Genomic DNA, 20,286 nt, shown 5'->3' on the forward strand with positions numbered 1-20,286 from the left:
CTAAGCCTAAACCTAAACCTAACCATAGGTCTAAAGCTAAACCTAACACAAACACTAACCCTAACCCTAAACCTAACCCTAACCCTAGGTCTAAACCTAACCATAACCATAACCCTAACCCTAGGACTAAACCTAACTCTAACCCTATACCTAACGCTAGATCTAACCCTAACCCTAACCATAGGTCTAACGCTAACCATAACAATAACCCTAACATTAACTCTATGCCTTACCCTAGTTTTAATCCTAAATCTAACCCTAGGTTTAACCCTAACACTAACCCTAAGCCTAACTCTAATCCTAACCGTAACACTAGGTATAACCTAACCCTAAAATGAACCCTATCCCTCACCCTCACCCGAACACTGACCCTAACACTAACACTAGGTCTAACCCTAACCCTAGGTCTAACCCAAACCCTAACCCTAACACTAAACCTAACCCTAGGTCTAAATCTAACCCTAACCGTAACCCTAACACTAATCCTAACCCTAGGTCTAACCCTAACCCTAACAATAAAATAACCCTAACCCTAATGCTAATGCTAACCCTAACACTAGCCGTAGGTCTAACCCTAACCCTACCGCTAATCCTAACCCTAAACCCAACCCTCACCCTAATCCTAACGCTAGGTCTAACATTAACCCTTACCCTAACCCAAGGTCTAACACTAACCCTAATCCTAGGTTTAACTCTAACCTTAACATTTACCCTAAACCTAACCCTAACCCTAACCCAAACCCTAAACTTAAAAGTAGGTTTATCCCTAACACTAACCATAACACTAACCCTAATGCTAACTTTATCCCTAACCCTAATCCTAACCCTAACCCGAGGTCTAACCCTAAACCTAATACTACCACTAACCCTAAACCTAACCCCAACAATAACCCTCACACTAACCCTAACCCTAGGTCTAACCCTAATCCTAATCCTAACCAGAACCCTAGGCCTAACCCTAACCCTAAACCTACCCCTACCCCTAAGCCTAACACTAACCCTAACCCTCACACTAACCATAACCCTAAACCTAACCCAAAGCCTAGGTCTAACCCTTAACCTAACCCTCATCCTCATCCTAACCCTAGGTCAAACATTAACCCTTACCCTAATCCTAACCCTAACCTGAACCCTAGGTCTAACCCTAACCCTAAACCTAGGTTTAACTCTAACCCTAACACTAACCCTAACTCTATACACAACCGTAGGTCTAACATTAACCCTAACCCTAACACTAAACCTAACCCTTACCTTATCCCTAATCCTAAACCTAGGTCTAACCCTAAACCTAATCCTAACCCTAAACCTTACCCCAAAATTAACCCTCACACTAACCCTAACCCTATGTCTAACCCTAACCCTAACCCTAATCCTAACCCTAAACCTAGGCCTAACCCTAAACCTACTCCTAACCCTAACACTAACTCTATCGCTAACCCTAACACTAACCCTAAACCTAACCATAGGTGTACCCCTAACCTAACCCTAACCCAAAGCCTTGGTCTAACCCTACACCTAACCCTAACACTAACCCTAGCACTAACCCTAAACCTGACCCTAAACCTAACCCTAACTCTTCACCTAACCTTAACCCTAACGCTAGGTCTAACCCTAACCCTAACCTTACCTAGATCTAACACTAAACCTAACCCTAACACCAAGGTCTAATCCTAACCCTAAACCTAGGTCTAACCGTAACCCTAGGTCTAACCTTAAAACCAACCCTCACACTAAATTTAGCCCTAACCCTAACACTAACCCTTGGTCTAATCCTAACCCAAGGTCTAACCCTAACCCTAACAATCCTAACCCTAACGCTAACCTTAACCCTAACCCTAGTTCTAACCCTAAACATAACCCTACCCCTACACCTAACTCTAACCCTCACCATAATCCTAACACTAGGTCTAACCCTAACACTAACCCTAATCCTAACCCTAATCATAACCGTAACCCTAAGACTAACCTTAATGCTAACCCTAGGTCTAACCCTAACCCTAATCCTAAGCCTAACCCTAGGCCCAAACCTAACCCTAAATCTACCCCTAACCTAACACTAAACCTAACCCTAACCCTTACCCTAACACTAACCCTAAACCTAAAGCTAACCGTAGGTCTAATCCTAACCTAATCCAAATCTAACCCAAAGCCTAGATGAAACCCTAAAACTAACCCTAACCCTAGCAATAACCCTAAATATTCACCTAACCGTAACCCTAAGTCTAACCCTAACCCTAGGTCTAACCCTAACCCTAAACCTAGGTCTAACCCTAACACTAGGTCTATCCTTAACCCTAACCTTAACCCTTAACCTAAACCTAGGTCTAACCCTAACCCTAGGTCTAAGCCTAAACCTAAACCTAGCTCTAACCCTACCCTAACGCTAGGTCTAACCGTAGCCCTACACTAACCCTAAACCTAAACCTAATTGCAAACCTAACACTAACTCTAAACCTAACGCTAACCCTAACCCTATACCTAGGTCGAACCCTAAACCTAACCCTATCCCTAAACCTAACCCCAATCTAACCCTAACCCTATTCTTAACCCTAACCCTAACCCTAACACTAGCTCTAACCCTAACCCTAACCCTAACACTAGGTCTTACCCTAACCCTAAGTCTAAGCCTAATTTTAAACCTATCCCTAAGCCTAGGTCTAAACCTAACCCTAAACCTAAACCTAACCCTAAACTTAGGTCTCACCCTAACCCTATCCTAGGTCTAACCCTAACACTAACCCTAACCTAGGGTCTAACCCTAAACATAACCCTAAGCCTAATCCTAACCGTAAGCGTTGGTCTAACCCTAACCCTAACCTAAAAACTGACACTAACCCTAACCCTGACCCTAAACCTAGATCTAATCCTAAACCTAACCCCAACCCTAACCCTAGGTCTAACCCTAACACTACCCCTAAACCTAACACTAAAATAAAGTCTAACCCTAACCCAAACTCTACCCCTAACCCGAACAATAACCCTAGGTCTAATCCTAACTCTAAGCCTAACACTAACCCAAACCCTCCTTCTAATGCTAACCCTAATCCAAGGTTTAACACTAACACTAACCCTAAGCCTAACGCTAATCCTCAACCTAACACTAGGTCTACGCTAACCGTAACCTAACCATAAACCTAACACTAACCCTATCCCTCACGCTTACCATCACCCTAACACTAACCCTAACACTAACACTTGGTCTAACCCTAACCCTAACCCTTGGTCTAAACCTAACCCTAATCCTAACACTAACCCGAACCCTTGGTCTAAACCTAACCCTAACCTTAACCCTAACCCTAATCCTAACCCTAGGTCTAACCTTAACCTAATTGTAACCCTAACACTAAACTTAACCTTAACTCTAGGTCAAACCCTAACCCTAACGCTAAACTTAAACCTAATCCTCACCATAACCCTAAACCTAGGTCTAACCCTAAACCTAACCCTAACCCTAACCATAGGTCTAACCCTAACTATAACCCTAACCCTAACCCTCATCCTAAACCTAACCCTAGGTCTAACCCTAACCCTAACCCTAACACTAGGTCTAATACTATACCTAACCCTAACCCTAACCATAACCCTAACACTAACCCTAAGCCTAAACCGAACAGTAGATCTAAACCTAACCCTAGGTCTAACCCTAAACCAAAGCCTAGGTATAACCCTAACCATAAACCTAAACTTAAACATAGGAGGAACCCTAATCCTAACCTTAAAACTAACCCTCATCCTAACCCTAACCCTAAGTCTAACCCTAACTCTAGGACTAACCCTAACCGTAACCCTAAACCTAGGTCTAACCCTAACCCTAACAATAGGACTAGCCCTAATCCTAATCATAAACCTAACCCTCACCCTAACCCTAACACTAAGTCTAACCCTAAATCTAGGTCTAACACTAACCCTAACCCTAAACCTAGGTCTAACCCTAAACCTAACCCTAACCCTAGGTCTAACCCTAACCCTAAACTTAACCCAAGGCCTAACCTTAACCCTAGGTCTAATCCTAAACCTAACACTTGGTCTAACATTAACCCTAACCCTAAACCTAGGTCTAACCCTTGGTGTAACCTTAACCCTAACCCTAACCTGAAAGCTAAACCTAGGCCTAACCCCAACCCTAACCCTCGGTTTTATCATAAACCTACCCCTAACCCTAAACCTAGATCTAACCCTAACCCTAACCCTAAACATAACCCTTATCGTAAACCTAACCCTAATCCTAACGCTAACCCAAACCTAAACCTGACCCTAATTCTATACCTAACCCTAACCCTATTTGTAACCGTAACCCTAACCCTAGCTCTAACCCTAAGCCTAACCCTAACCATAGGTCTAACCGCAACCCTAGGCCTTACCCTAAGTCTAACCCAACCCTAACCCAAGGTCTAAACCTAACCCAAAACCTAACCCAACCCTAGGTCTAATCCTAACCCTAAGCCAAACCCTAACCCTAACCCTAGGTCTAACCCTAACCCTAACTTAACCCAAATCCTAACCCTAGTTCTAACCCTAACCTTAATCCAGGGTCTAATCCTAACGCTAACCTTAACACTAACATAAGGTTTAACCCTAACCCTAACCCTATCCCTCACCCTCACCCTCACCCTCACCCTAACACTAAACCTAACAGTAACCCTAGGTCTAACCCTAACCCTAGGTCTAATCCTAACCCTAAACCTAACGCTAACCCTAAACCTAGGTCTAACCCTAAACCTAATCCTAAACCTAGGTCTAACCCTAACCTTAAACCTAAGTCTAACCCTAACCCTAGGACTAATCCTAACCCTAACACTAGATCTAACCCTAACCCTAAACCTAGGTCTATCCCTAACCCTATGTCTAACCTTAACCCTAACCCTAACCCTACCCCTAAACCTAACCCTAGGTCTAACCCTAACCCTAACCCTAACTCTAACACTAAACTTAATCCTAATCCTAACTCTAACCTTAACACTAACCCTAGGTCTAACTGAAACCCTATCCCTAGGTCTAACACTAAACCTAACCCAAACCCTAACCCTAAACCTAGGTTATCCCTAACCCTAAATCTAACCCTGACCCTAGGTCTAACCTAAACCTAACCCTAAGCCTAACCCTAACCCTAACAGTAGGTTTAAACCTAACCCTAACCAAAACACTAACCCTACCCTAACCATAACCATAGGTCTAACCCTAATCCTAACCCCCTAACCCTTACCCTAACTCAAGGTCTAATCCTAACCCTAACACTAACCATAAAACTAAGATAAGGACTACATCTAAACCAAACCCTACCCCTCATTCGAAACCTAACCTTAGGTCTAATCCTAACCCTAAGTCTAAGCCTAACCCTAACAATAACACTAACTCTAACCCTTAACGTAACGCTAGGTCAACCCTAAACCTAGGTCTAACCCTAACCCTAACCCTAACCATAAGACTAACACTAATCCTAACATTAAACCTAACCCTCACCCTAACCCTAACACTAAGTCTAAACCTAACTCTAGGTCTAACACTAACCCTAACACTAAACCTAGGTCTAAACCTAAACCTAACCCTAACCCTAGGTCTAACCCTAACCCTAAACTTAACCCAAGGTATAACCTTAACCCTAGGTCTAATCCTAACCCTAAGCCTAACGCTAACCCTAAACCTAGGTCTAACCCTAAACCTAATCCTAAACCTAGGTCTAACCCTAACCTTAAACCTAAGTCTAACCCTAACCCTAGGACTAATCCTAACCCTAACACTAGATCTAACCCTAATCCTAAACCTAGGTCTATCCCTAACCCTAGGTCTAACCTTAACCCTAACCCTAACCCTACCCCTAAACCTAACCCTAGGTCTAACCCTAACCCTAACCCTAACTCTAACACTAAACTTAATCCTAATCCTAACTCTAACCTTAAAACTAACCCTAGGTCTAACTGAAACCCTATCCCTAGGTCTAACACTAAACCTAACCTAAACCCTAACCCTAAACCTAGGTTATCCCTAACCCTAACCCTAAATCTAACCCTGACCCTAGGTCTAACCTAAACCTAACCCTAAGCCTAACCCTAACCCTAACAGTAGGTTTAAACCTAACCCTAACCCAAACACTAACCCTACCCTAACCATAACCAGAGGTCTAACCCTAATCCTAACCCTAACCCTTACCCTAACTCAAGGTCTAATCCTAACCCTAACACTAACCGTAAAACTAAGATAAGGACTACATCTAAACCAAACCCTACCCCTAATTCGAAACCTAACCTTAGGTCTAATCCTAACCCTAAGTCTAAGCCTAACCCTAAACCTAACACTAACTTACCGTAACGATAGGTCTAACCCTAAACCTAGGTCTAACCCTAAACCTAACCCTAACCCTAACCATAGGTCTAACCCTAACTATAACCTTAACCCTAACCCTAACCCTCATCCTAAACCTAACCCTAGGTCTAACCCTAACCCTAACCCTAACACTAGGTCTAATACTATACCTAACCCTAACCCTAACCATAACCCTAACACTAACCCTAAGCCTAAACCGAACAGTAGATCTAAACCTACCCTAGGTCTAACCCTAAACCAAAGCCTAGGTCTAACCCTAACCATAAACCTAAACCTAACCATAGGATGAACCCTAATCCTAACCTTAAAACTAACCCTCATCCTAACCCTAACCCTAAGTCTAACCCTAACTCTAGGACTAACCCTAACCGTAACCCTAAACCTAGGTCTAACCCTAACCCTAACCCTAACCCTAACAATAGGACTAACCCTAATCCTAATCTTAAACCTAACCCTCACCCTAACCCTAACACTAAGTCTAACCCTAAATCTAGGTCTAACACTAACCCTAAACCTAGGTCTAACCCTAAACCTAACCCTAACCCTAGGTCTAACCCTAACCCTAAACTTAACCCAAGGCCTAACCTTAACCCTAGGTCTAATCCTAAACCTAACACTTGGTCTAACATTAACCCTAACCCTAAACCTAGGTCTAACCCTTGGTGTAACCTTAACCCTAACCCTAACCCAAAAGTTAAACCTAGGCCTAATCCCAACCCTAACCCTCGGTTTTACCATAAACCTACCCCTAACCCTAAACCTAGATCTAACCCTAACCCTAAACCTAAACCCTAACCCTAAACATAACCCTTATCGTAAACCTAACCCTAATCCTAACGCTAACCCAAACCTAAACCTGACCCTAATTCTATACCTAACCCTAACCCTATTTGTAACCGTAACCCTAACCCTAGCTCTAACCCTAAGCCTAACCCTAACCATAGGTCTAACCGGAACCCTAGGCCTTACCCTAAGTCTAACCCAACCCTAACCCAAGGTCTAAACCTAACCCAAAACCTAACCCAACCCTAGGTCTAATCCTAACCCTAAGCCAAACCCTAACCCTAACCCTAGGTCTAACCCTAACCCTACCTTAACCCAAATCCTAATCCTAGTTCTAACCCTAACCTCAATCCAGGGTCTAATCCTAACGCTAACCTTAACACTAACATAAGGTTTAACCCTAACCCTAACCCTATCCCTCACCCTCACCCTCACCCTAACACTAAACCTAACAGTAACCCTAGGTCTAACCCTAACCCTAGGTCTAATCCTAACCCTAAGCCTAACGCTAACCCTAAACCTAGGTCTAACCCTAAACCTAATCCTAAACGTAGGTCTAACCCTAACCTTAAACCTAAGTCTAACCCTAACCCTAGGACTAATCCTAACCCTAACACTAGATCTAACCCTAACCCTAAACCTAGGTCTATCCCTAACCCTAGGTCTAACCTTAACCCTAACCCTAACCCTACCCCTAAACCTAACCCTAGGTCTAACCCTAACCCTAACCCTAACTCTAACACTAAACTTAATCCTAATCCTAACTCTAACCTTAACACTAACCCTAGGTCTAAACCTAACCCTAAACCTAACCATAACACTAACCCTACGTCTAACTGAAACCCTATCCCTACGTCTAATACTGAACCTAAACCAAACCCTAACCCTAAACCTAGCTTATCCCTAACCCTAACCCTAAATCTAACCCTGACCCTAGGTCTAACCTAAACCTAACCCTAATCCTAACCCTAACCCTAACTGTAGGTTTATTACCTAACCCTAACCCAAACACTAACCCTACCCTAACCATAACCATAGGTCTAACCCTAATCCTAACCTTAAACCTAACCCTAACTCAAGGTCTAATCCTAACCCTAACACTAACCGTAAAACTAAGATAAGGACTACATCTAAACCAAACCCTACCCCTCATTCGAAACCTAACCTTAGGTCTAATCCTAACCCTAAGTCTAAGCCTAACCCTAACCCTAACACTAACTCTAACCCTTACCGTAACGCTAGGCCTAACCCTAAACCTAGGTCTAACCCTAACCCTAACCATAAGACTAACACTAATCCTAACCTTAAACCTAACCCTCACCCTAACCCTAACACTAAGTCTAAACCTAACTCTAGGTCTAACACTAACCCTAACACTAAACCTAGGTCTAAACCTAAACCTAACCCTAACCCTAGGTCTAACCCTAACCCTAAACTTAACCCAAGGTATAACCTTAACCCTAGGTCTAATCCAAACCCTAAGCCTAACGCTAACCCTAAACCTAGGTCTAACCCTAAACCTAATCCTAAACCTAGGTCTAACCCTAACCTTAAACCTAAGTCTAACCCTAACCCTAGGACTTATCCTAACCCTAACACTAGATCTAACCTTAACCCTAACCCTAAACCTAGGTCTATCCCGAAACCTAACCCTAGGTCTAACCCTAACCCTAACTCTAACACTAAACTTAATCCTAATCCTAACTCTAACCTTAACACTAACCCTAGGTCTAAACCTAACCCAACCCTAGGTCTAATCCTAACCCTAAGCCAAACCCTAACCCTAACCCTAGGTCTAATCCTAAACCTAACACTTGGTCTAACATTAACCCTAACCCTAAACCTAGGTTTAACCTTAACCCTTGGTGTAACCTTAACCCTAACCCTAACCCAAAAGCTAAACCTAGGTCTAACCCTAACCCTAACCCTCGGTTTTACCATAAACCTAACCCTAACCCTAAACCTAGATCTAACCCTAACCCTAACCCTAAACCTAACCCTAACCCTAAACATAACCCTAATCGTAAACCTAACCCTAACCCTAACGCTAACCGTAACCCTACCCCTAGGTCTAACCTTAACCCTAACCCTAACCCTAACCCAAACCTAAACCTAACCCTAATTCTATACCTAACCCTAACCCTATTTGTAACCGTAACCCTAACCCTAACCCTAGCTCTAACCCTAAGCCTAACCCTAACCATAGGTCTAACCCCAACCCTAGGCCTTACCTAAGTCTAACCCAACCCTAACCCAAGGTCTAAACCTAACCCAAAACCTAACCCAAACCTTAGGTCTAATCCTAACCCTAAACCAAACCCTAACCCTAGGTCTAACCCTAACTCTAAACTTAACCCAAATCCTAACCCTAGCTCTAACCCTAACCCTAACCATAACCATAACCTTAATCCAAGGTCTGACCCTAACGCTAACCCTAACACTAACATAAGGTTTAAGCCTAACCCTAACACTATCCCTCACCCTCACCCTAACACTAAACCTAACAGTAACCCTAGGTCTAACCCTAACCCAGGTCTAACCCTTACCCAAACCCTAACACTAACCCTAACCCTAGGTCTAAACATAAACCTAACTGTAACCCTAACCCTAAACCTAATCCAAACCCTAGGGCTAACCCTACCCCTAACAATAACCGTAACCCTAACGCTAACCCTAACGTAACCCTAGGTCTAAACCTAAACCTAACCCTACGTCTAACACTAACCCTAACCCTAAACCTCACCCTAATCCTAACTCTAGGTCTAACATTAACCCTTGCCCTAACACTCATCCTAGGTCTAACCCTAACCTTATTCTAGGTTTAACTCTAAACCTAACCCAAATCATAAACCTATTCCTAACCTTAACATTAACCCTAAACCTAAACCTTACCGTAGGTCTAACACTAACCCTAACCCTAACCTTATCCCTAACCCTAACCCTAATCCTAGGTCTAGCCCTAAACTTAACCCTATCCCTAACCCTAAACCTAACCCTATGTCTAAACCTAACCCTAACCCTAAACCTAGGTCTAACCTTGAACCTAAACCTAACCCTAGGTCTAACCCTAACCCTAACTTTAACCCTTAGTCTAACTCTAACACTAGGTCTAATCCTAAACCTAACACTACGTCTAACTCTAACCCTAAACCTAACCCTAAACCTAAACCTAGGTCTAACCATAACCCTATGTCTAACTTTAACCCTAACCCTAAACCTAACCCTAGGTCTAACCCTAACCCTAGGTCTAATCCTAACCCTTACACTAACCCTAACCCTAAACCTAAATCTAACTCTCTTCTTAACCCTAACCCTAAACCTAAACTTAACCCAACACCTAACCCTAACCCTAAACCTAAACCTGATCATAAACCTAACCCTAACCCTAAACCTAACTGTAACCCTAATCCTAACCCTATTCGTAACCCTCACCCTAACCCTAACCCTAGCTCTAGCCCTAACTCTAACCCTAAACCTAACCCTAAGTCTAATCCTAACCCAAAACCTAATCCTAACCCTTACCCTAACCCTATGTCTAACCCTAACTCTAACCCTAAACCTAACCCTAAATCTAATCCTAACCCAAAACCTAATCCTAACCCTTACCCTAACCCTAGGTCTAATGCTAACCCTATCCCTAGATCTAACCCTAAACCTAACCGTAGGTCTATCCCTAACCCTAGGTCTAACCTTAACCCTAACCCTAACCCTACCCCTAATCCTAACCCTAGCTCGAAACCTAACCCTAACCCTAAGTCTAACTCTAGGTCTAACCCTAACTCTAACCCTAAACCTAACCCAAAGTCTAAACCTAACCCTAAAACTAACCCTAACCTAATTCTAGGTCTAAACCTAACACTATCCCTAGGTGTAACACTAACCCTAACCCTAGGTCTATCCCTAACCCTAACCATAGGTCTAACCCTAACACTAACACAAACACTAATCCTAAACATAACCCTAACCTTAACTCTAGGTCTAACCCTAAACATAATCCTAACCCAAACACTAAGATAACCAATAACCCTAATACAAACCCTGCCCCTAATGCGAAAACGAACCCTAGGTCTAATCCTAACCCTAAGCCTAACCCTAACCCTAACCCTAACCCTAACCCTAACCCTAACCCTAAACCTAACCCTAACCCTACGTCTAATCCTAACCCTAACCCTAGGTCTAACCCTAATCCTAACCATAACCCTAACCCGAACCCTAGGTCTAACCCTAATCCTAACACTAAGATAAGGTTTAACCCTAACCCTAACCCTATCCTTCACCCTCACCCTCACGCTAACACTAAACCTAACACTAACCCTAGGTCTAACCCTAACCATACGTGTAACCCTAACCCTAACCTTAACACTAACCCTAACCCTAGGACTAAACCAAACCCAAAACTTAACCTTAACTCTAACACTAGGCCTAACACTAAACCTAACCCTAACACTAATACTAACACTAACACTAAACCTAAGCCTAAACCGAACAGTAGGTCTAACCCTAAACCTTACCCTAACCCTAACCGTACCACTAGGACTAATTCTAAACCTAACCCTAACCCTCATCCTAACCCCAACCCTAAACCTAAGTCTAACCTTAACCCTAGGTCTAACCCTAAGCCTAACGCTAACCCTAAACCTAGGTCTAACCCTAAACCTAATCCTAACCCTAGGTCTAACCCTAACCATAATCTTAACCCTAAGTCTAACCCTAACCCTAGGACTAATCCTAACCCTAACACTAGGTCTAAACCTAAACCTAAACCTAGGTCTATCCCTAACCCTAGGTCTAACCTTAACCCTAACCCTAACCCTAATCTTAGGTCTAACCCTAGATCTAACCCTAACCCTAATCCTAGGTCTAACCCTAACCATAACCCTAACTCTAACACTAAACTTAATCTTAACCATAATCGTAAACTAACCCTAACACTAACGCTAACCCTAAACCTAGCCCTAGGTCTAACCCTAACCCTAAGCCTAAACCTAACCCTAACCCTAACCCTAACACTAACCCTAACCCTCACCCTAAACCCCAACCCTAACCCTAGGTCTAACCCTAATCCTATGTCTAACCCTAACCCTAACCTTAACACTAACCCTAACCCCGGGACTAAACCAAACCCTAACCTTAACCTTAACCCTAACACTAGGTCTAACACTAAACCTAACCATAACACGAATACTAACACTAAAACGAAACCTAAGCCTTAACCGAACAGTAGGTCTAACCCTAAACCTTACCCTAACCCTAACCTTACCACCAGGACTAATTCTAACCCTAACCCTCACCCTAAACCCCAACCCTAAACCTAAGTCTAAACCTAACCCTAGGTCTAACCCTAACCCTAACCCTATCCTTCACCCTCACCCTCACCCTAACACTAAACCTAACACTAACCCTAGGTCTAAACCTAACCCTACGTCTAACCCTAACCCTAACCTTAACACTAACCCTAACCCTAGGACTAAACCTAACCCAAAACTTAACCTTAACTCTAACACTAGGTCTAACACTTAACCTAACCCTAACACTAATACTAACACTAACACTAACCCTAAGTCTAAACCGAACAGTAGGTCTAACCCTAAACCTTACCCTAACCCTAACCTTACCACTAGGACTAACTCTAACCCTAACCCTAACCCTAACCCTCACCCTAACACCATCCCTAAACCTAAGTCTAACCCTAACCCTAGGTCTAACCCTAACCCTAAGCCTAATGCTAACCCTAAACCTAGGTCTAACCCTAAACCTAATCCCAACCCTAGGTCTAACCCTAACCCTAACCTTAACCCTAAGTCTAACCCTAACCCTAGGACTAATCCTAACCCTAACACTAGGTCTAACCCTAACCCTAACCCTATCCTTCACCCTCACCCTCACCCTAACACTAAACCTAACACTAACCCTAGGTCTAAACCTAACCCTACGTCTAACCCTAAGCCTAATCTTAACACTAACCCTAACCCCGGGACTAAACCAAACCCTAAACTTAACCTTAACCCTAACACTAGGTCTAACACTAAACCTAACCCTAACACTAATACTAACACTAACACTAAACCTAAGCCTAAACCAAACAGTAGGTCTAACCCTAAATCTTACCCTAACCCTAACCTTACCACCAGGACTAATTCTAACCCTAACCCTCACCCTAAACCCCAACCCTAAACCTAAGTCTAAACCTAACCCTAGTTCTAACCCTAACCCTAAGCCTAACTCTAACACTAAACCTAGGTCTAACCTTAAACCTAATCCTAACCCTAGGTCTAACCCTAACCCTAACCTTAACCCAAAGTCTAACCCTAACCCTAGGACTAATCCTAACCGAACACTAGGTCTAACCCTAACCCTAACCCTATCCTTCACCCTCACCCTCACCCTAACACTAAACCTAACACTAACCCTAGATCTAAACCTAACCCTACGTCTAACCCTAACCCTAACCTTAACACTAACCCTAACCCTAGGACTAAACCAAACCCTAACTGTAACCGTAACCCGAACCCTAATCCTAACCTTAGGTCTAACCCTAAACCTAACCCTAAGTCAAACCCTAAACCTAACCAAACCACTAACCCTATACCTAACCCCAAAAATAACCCTCACATTAACACTAACCCTAAACCTAACCCTAGGTGTAACCCTAACCCTAGGACTAAACCAAACCCTAAACTTAACCTTAACCCTAACACTAGGTCTAACACTAAACCTAACCCTAACACTAACACTAAAACTAACCCTAAGCCTAAACCGAACAGTAGGTCTAACCCTAACCCTAACCTTCACCCTAAGTCTAACCCTAGGACTAATCCTAACCCTAACACTAAGTCTAACCCTAACCCTAAACTTAACCCGAGGTGTAACCTTAACCCTAGGTCTAATCCTAAACCTAACACTTGGTCTAATATTAACCCTAAACTTAAACCTAGGTCTAACCCTAACCCTTGGTCTAACCTTAGCCCTAACACAAAAGCTAAACCTAGGTCTAACCCTAACCCTAATCCTCGGTTTAACCATAAACCTAACCCTAACCCTAAACCTAGATCTAACGCTAACCCTAACCCTAAACCTAACCCTAAACCTAAACATAACCCTAATCGTAAACCTAACCGTAACCCTAACCCTAACGCTAACCGTAACCCTAGCCCTAGGTCTAACCCTAATCCTAAACCTAACCCTAACCCAAACTCTAAACCTATCCCTAACCCTATTCCTAGCCCTACGACTAAACCTACCCTAGCTCTAACCCTAACCCTAACCCTAACCCCAACCCTAACCCTTGGTCTAACCCTAACCCTAGGTCTAACCCTAACCCTAAACCTAACTGTAACTCTATCCCTAAACCTAACCCTATGTCTATCCCTAACCCTATCCCTAGGTCTAACCCTAACCCTAACAATAACCCTAAACCAAAACCTAGGTCTAACCCTAAACCTTGGTCTACCTCTAACACTAACCCTAAACCTAACCCTAATGCTAACCCTAACTCTAACCCTAGGTCTAACCCTAAACCTCACCCTAAGCCTAACTCAAAACCTAACCGTAGGTCTAACCCTAACCCTAACCCAAACACTAACCCTAACCCTAACCCTAGGTGTAAACCTAACCCTAACCATAACCCTAACCCTAACACTAAGATAAGGACTAACCCTAACCCAAAACCTACCCCTAATTTGAACCCTAAACCTAGGTCTAATCCTAACCCTAAACCTAACACTAACCCTAATCTTAACCCTAGGTCTAACCCTAACCTTAACCCTAGGTCTAACCCTAACCCTAATCCTAGGTTTAACCCTAACACTAACCGTAAACCGAACAGTAATCCTAACCCTATCACTAGGTCTACCCTAACCCTAATCCTCACCCTACCCATAACCCTAACCCTATTCCTCACCCTCACCCTCACCCTAACACTAACCCTAACACGAACCCTATGTCTAACCCTAACCCTAGGTTTAAACCAACCTTAACCCTAACACTAACCCTAACCCTAGGTCTAAACTTAACTGTAACCCCAACCCTAATCCTATCCCTAGTTCTAACCCTAACCCTAACCCTAACCCTATCCCTAAACCAAACCCTAGGTCTAACCCTAACCCTAATCTTAATGCTAAACCTAACCCTAACCCAATCCTCACCCTAACCCTACCCCTAGGTCAAACCCTAAACCTAACCCAAACCGTAAGCCTAACCCTAAGCCTAAGGCTAAATCTAACCCTAACCCTAACCATAGGTCTAACCCAACCCTAACACTTACCCTAACCCTAACCCTAGGTCTAACCCTAACCCTAACCCCAAGCCTAGGACTAACCCTAACCATAACCATAACCCTAACCCTAGGTCTAACCCTAACCCTAAGCCTAACCCTAACCTAACCCTAACCCTAACCCTAGTTCTAACACTAACACTAATCCTAGGTTTAACTCTAACCCTAACCCTACGTGTAATCATAATCCTAAACTTAACCCTAGGTCTAACCCTAACCCTAAACCTACCCCTAAGCCTAACATTAACCCCAACCCTCACCCTCACCCTAACCCTAACCCTAACCCTAACCCTAACCCTAACCCTAGGTCTAACCTAAACTCTTGGTCTAACCCTAAACCTAACCCTAACACTAACCCTAACCCTAAACCTAGGTATAACCCTAAACCTAACCCTAACCTTAGTTCTAACCCTAAAACTAACACCCAACCATAACCCTAAACCTAAATCTAACCCTAATCGGAAAACCTAACCCCTAACCCTAACCCTAAATAAGCTGTGCCATCAGGTCCTTATTTTTTCTCCTTCCTCCTCGCTCTCCCCTCCCTCATGAACCTTTGATAATTTATAAATTATTATTTTGTCATATCTCCCCCTGTCCAACGTATGGTTCATATGCTTAATAAGAATATACATACTCACTGCCAGGCAGTCAATTCTACACATAGTAACCCTATAGGACAGAGTAGAACTGCTACTTAGAGTTTCTGAGATTGTAAATCTTTCCAGAAGTAAACAAGCTGATATTTCTCCTGTGCAGTGGTTGGTGGTTGGCAACTCCATGTTTTATTTGATGGGCCTCTAGGGTCCAGGGTGTGGCTAGTTGTAGATGACAGGAAACAAAGGAAAGAATCCCAAAATCATGATTGGCCACAAATCAATTCATCAGTGTCAGAGGTGAGACTACCAAAATGGGGGGCAGATGATAATTGGGATAAATACACAATTGTAGATTAGAAAAGTTTAATGATTAGTTCTGAGGCTCTGTAACCACCTGGATATTTGATGGTTGGGGTATAATTCATGACCTTTCAGCCTGGTATCTCAACTTCTAGGTGATCTGTAAATGATTAAGGACATCCTAGACACATTCTCTGAGGGGAGGACTGCTCTTTCCTAGGCTGTCTGGAGTTGCAATCTTCTTTCAAACCCACTGTGGTTAAGGATTAAGCCACCATCTTGCTGTTTAATAGTCAAAATGAATTCAAATGGTGTGTGAATGTGTGCCAAGATTCAAAATAAGGTAGAATTCCTAATATAAGCTGCTAACTAACTACCATTGAGTCAATTCTGACTCAAACTACAGTCTTCCACAAATCAATTACTTTAAAATTTAAATACCTGGTAGATTGAAGAGATGAGTACTTTTTAGTCTAAAAAGTAATAACAAGAAAAGAAAATCTACAATGCTTAGCTAATTAAAATAAGGAAAACTGAAAAGTTCCTGAAATTTTTATTAGTTTTTTTGGGAGAATTATTTTCCATTACAATTTGAAAGTGTAATGGAAATATAAAATGAATATAAAACATTATTTAAACTACATTACCAATATGTGAATGATATATTTAATCTCTTTAGCCTCAGGTTTCATATTTGAAGTCTTTAGGGGGAAAAAGTTTCCATTGACCGTCAAATAAGACAGAGTATGGCATAATGTTAATTATGCTTCTATTAAAAACACTAAATTTAGCAAATAGTAAAAAATTATGGCAACTATTTCTTCACTTGGTACTGTTAGTTGAAATTATGAATGTTTCAAAGAAAGTATATATAATTCACAATTTATTTAATTATAAATTTCATTAAGTATTTAAAGGTAACTTGAAGTCAATTCAAACCTTATAAAGGTTACATTAGAGAAAACATCAAGAAGTTTATGTAATTTTCTCAACTGGATGGTATAGTTTTATCCCCACATCATCCCTCAAATACTCTTCCCTCCAATCTCCACCACTGTGTATGCATTTTAAAAATTAAACTAATGTAATAGTTATCTATATTAATGAAGTGATGCTTCTCGAAATCGTTTGTCATTGTACTATCTCCAATTTTGCTTTGACTGCTCACCAATGTATTACAGATATATTATTTTTTTACTAACTTGGTTTAACAATATCTTCCATCTAGTTAGAGATTGAGATTATTTACATGTAATGTAACTATAGATATGGCGTGTTACAAGAAAGGACCGGGGGCTTCAGGTTGCTCATTTCTTGGTTTTTGTCATGCTCGCAAGAAAGTGTTCCAACAAGAGATAGGCATACATTTCATATGGAGTGAATTAGTTTATTTAAGGATTATGTCCAACAAGATTGTGCAAATGGGCATCCAGTTAACCTGAGAGCCCAGCTGGATGGAAAATCAGATTTTTATACTGCTGATGGCTGACCTTCTGCTATTGGCATACATTTACTTTATAATTTCCTTTTACAGATGTTGTGCACGCCCAGGCCCCACATGGCTGTATTTTGCATTCACTTCTCAGTACAATCCTTGCTTCTCTGTGTAGAGAATTCCTTCTTTTTAAAAATATATTGATAAAGGAAATATGCCTTCTCTGTTCTTCACTTCTATCTGTACCAGTAATTCCTTCCATGGTTACCCCTCCCCACCTTTCTCCATTTGTGGCAGTTATGTAATCTGTCTACTTGAGGAGGGAATGGAGTCTAGCCTGTTAATCAGGCCACAGCTTGATGACATCATATGGAAGCATGACAGAGATAATTAGCTCACTGGAGGCCAGCCACACTCTCTCTGCTACACATTCCTGTTGACAAGCCATATGGAGCTGAGCTGATGGAACCAGAGCCCTGAAACTGGAGGAACCACACTAGCACTGAGATGCTTTACTGACACTGGATCCAGAAGGCTTTCCACCCACTGGCCTGTGATCTTCCTGCATTCAGCATCATTGCATTGTTGCATGAGCCTTAAAAGGAATTTAAAGACTGGTTATCAGACATATGGGCTAATCCCAGACTTGTGGACTTGATCTGGACTTGGCTGGTGTGTTTTCTTAATATACAATTACTCTATAAATGAAGGTTTTTCTTGTACACATATGAGTGTCTATGAATTTGTTTCTCTAGTCAACCCAGCCTAACATACCATCTATATTGCTTTTCTAACAATAGTGTCAAATGTACTGTTTTACTATTTAATTTCTTCTTTTTTCTGCATTCTTCTTTTCTTACCTCTTTCTTCTTCTTTTAAGGACTATAGGAACCCTCGTGGTGTGGTTATATGTTGAGATGTGTTCCACTTGGTTGGCAGTTTGAAACTAGCAGCATCTCCTCTGGAGAAAGACTGGGTTTTCTACTCTCATAAACAGTTACAGTCTCAGAAACCCACAGGAGATTGAAATAAGTTAGCATTGACTCCAATGGCAGTGAAAAAGTTTGGTTTAAGGATTATAATTAAATTTTCGGGGGATTAGGCCACAGACATCTTTCACAGGCCATTGTTCTATAACTCTCTGAGTTTCATCTGCTATTTTTACATAGATTCTTTGAGACTCATTTGTTGAAGTTAATGGTTTAAAGAAAAGGCTATGCATATTAAGTTTATTCTGGATTCTTTAAATATATAAGTCTTTTGCAGCTGCATGTTTTCTCTCTACATTACCAATGACCTTCTTGAAGTAATAGTTTTTAATAAATGAAATATGTAATGGCAATAATAAGGGTGATTCTGGTAGTAGTAATGATGATAAGTGTTTAATTAAATGTTTATATTTCATGAATGGTAGCAAGTTTTGTGGAGTAAATAATCATAGCATATGGATTATATGATGAAGAGTTCAGCATCAAGATTAGAGGAAGGCTCAATAACAACCTATGCTATATAGATGACACATTTTTCTTGGTGAAAGTGAGGACTTGAAGCCTTTACTGAAGATCACAGGCTATAGCCTTCAGTATGGATTAGAACTCAATGTAAAGAAACCCCAGATCCTCACATGGACCAGTAGGTACATCATGGTAAATTGAGAAAAGACTGAAGTTGTCAATGATTTTCTCTTATTTGTTTCCACAATCAAAGTTAATGGCAGCAGCATTCAAGAGATAAAAAGACACATTGTATTGGGTAACTGGTTAGCTCAGCACAACACCTCGTCAAACATTCTTATAGGACAGACTTTTGAGCCTTCATTCTCTTCCTGTTCAGAATTCCAACTCATTCCAGCATTATACGCTATAGCTTGAATGTTTCTATCTACAGTGAAGTTCCTACACTAGTCATATCTCACTTCTAACTCAGGTCATTCATCTTGCAATCATTCTAGCTATGACCTAGAGAGTATAAAATAATTTGAATAATTAATAATTAGAAAATAAAGTAAACTTTTTGGACCATGCTCGGCTATGAAACCATAATCTAGTACCCTTATTTTGTAGATAACCCAGGCTTATGTTTCTGCTCATATAATGGGCAAAATTATTGGTTTGGTTTGTTCTTGCTTGAAAATCACTTGAATATTCTGCCTAGTGTTAGATTTTCTTCAGATAACATGTACCAAGATATCCCCAAAGTTCATGCCACTTCATTATGTCTTGATATAGGGTGCTTTGTAGCTTGTGCAGTTGTTCACATGTAGCTCAAGAAGCAGGTACACAACATCCTTCAGAGGCCCCACCAGAAGGATTTGATGCGAAACCCCTCTAAGTGAACTGAGCTTTGCCTCAAACTCACTGGTAGCTCTGGTGAGAAGAAGCCACAGGGAGATGGTTGATAATATTCTCTAACATAAAATTACAATGATGTATCTCAAGTGATATATATATATGAATTTGTTCCCTCAAATTTAATCCTAGCCCCAATCTAAGAATAATTTGTTTTTATGACATGGCCCTGTTTGATGCTCACCTTCGTGAAGTTATGGATACTATAGCAAAGTGTGGTGAAGAAAC

Source organism: Tenrec ecaudatus (genome assembly GCF_050624435.1).
Source record: "Tenrec ecaudatus isolate mTenEca1 chromosome 2 unlocalized genomic scaffold, mTenEca1.hap1 SUPER_2_unloc_1, whole genome shotgun sequence".
Lineage (NCBI taxonomy): Eukaryota > Metazoa > Chordata > Mammalia > Afrosoricida > Tenrecidae > Tenrec > Tenrec ecaudatus.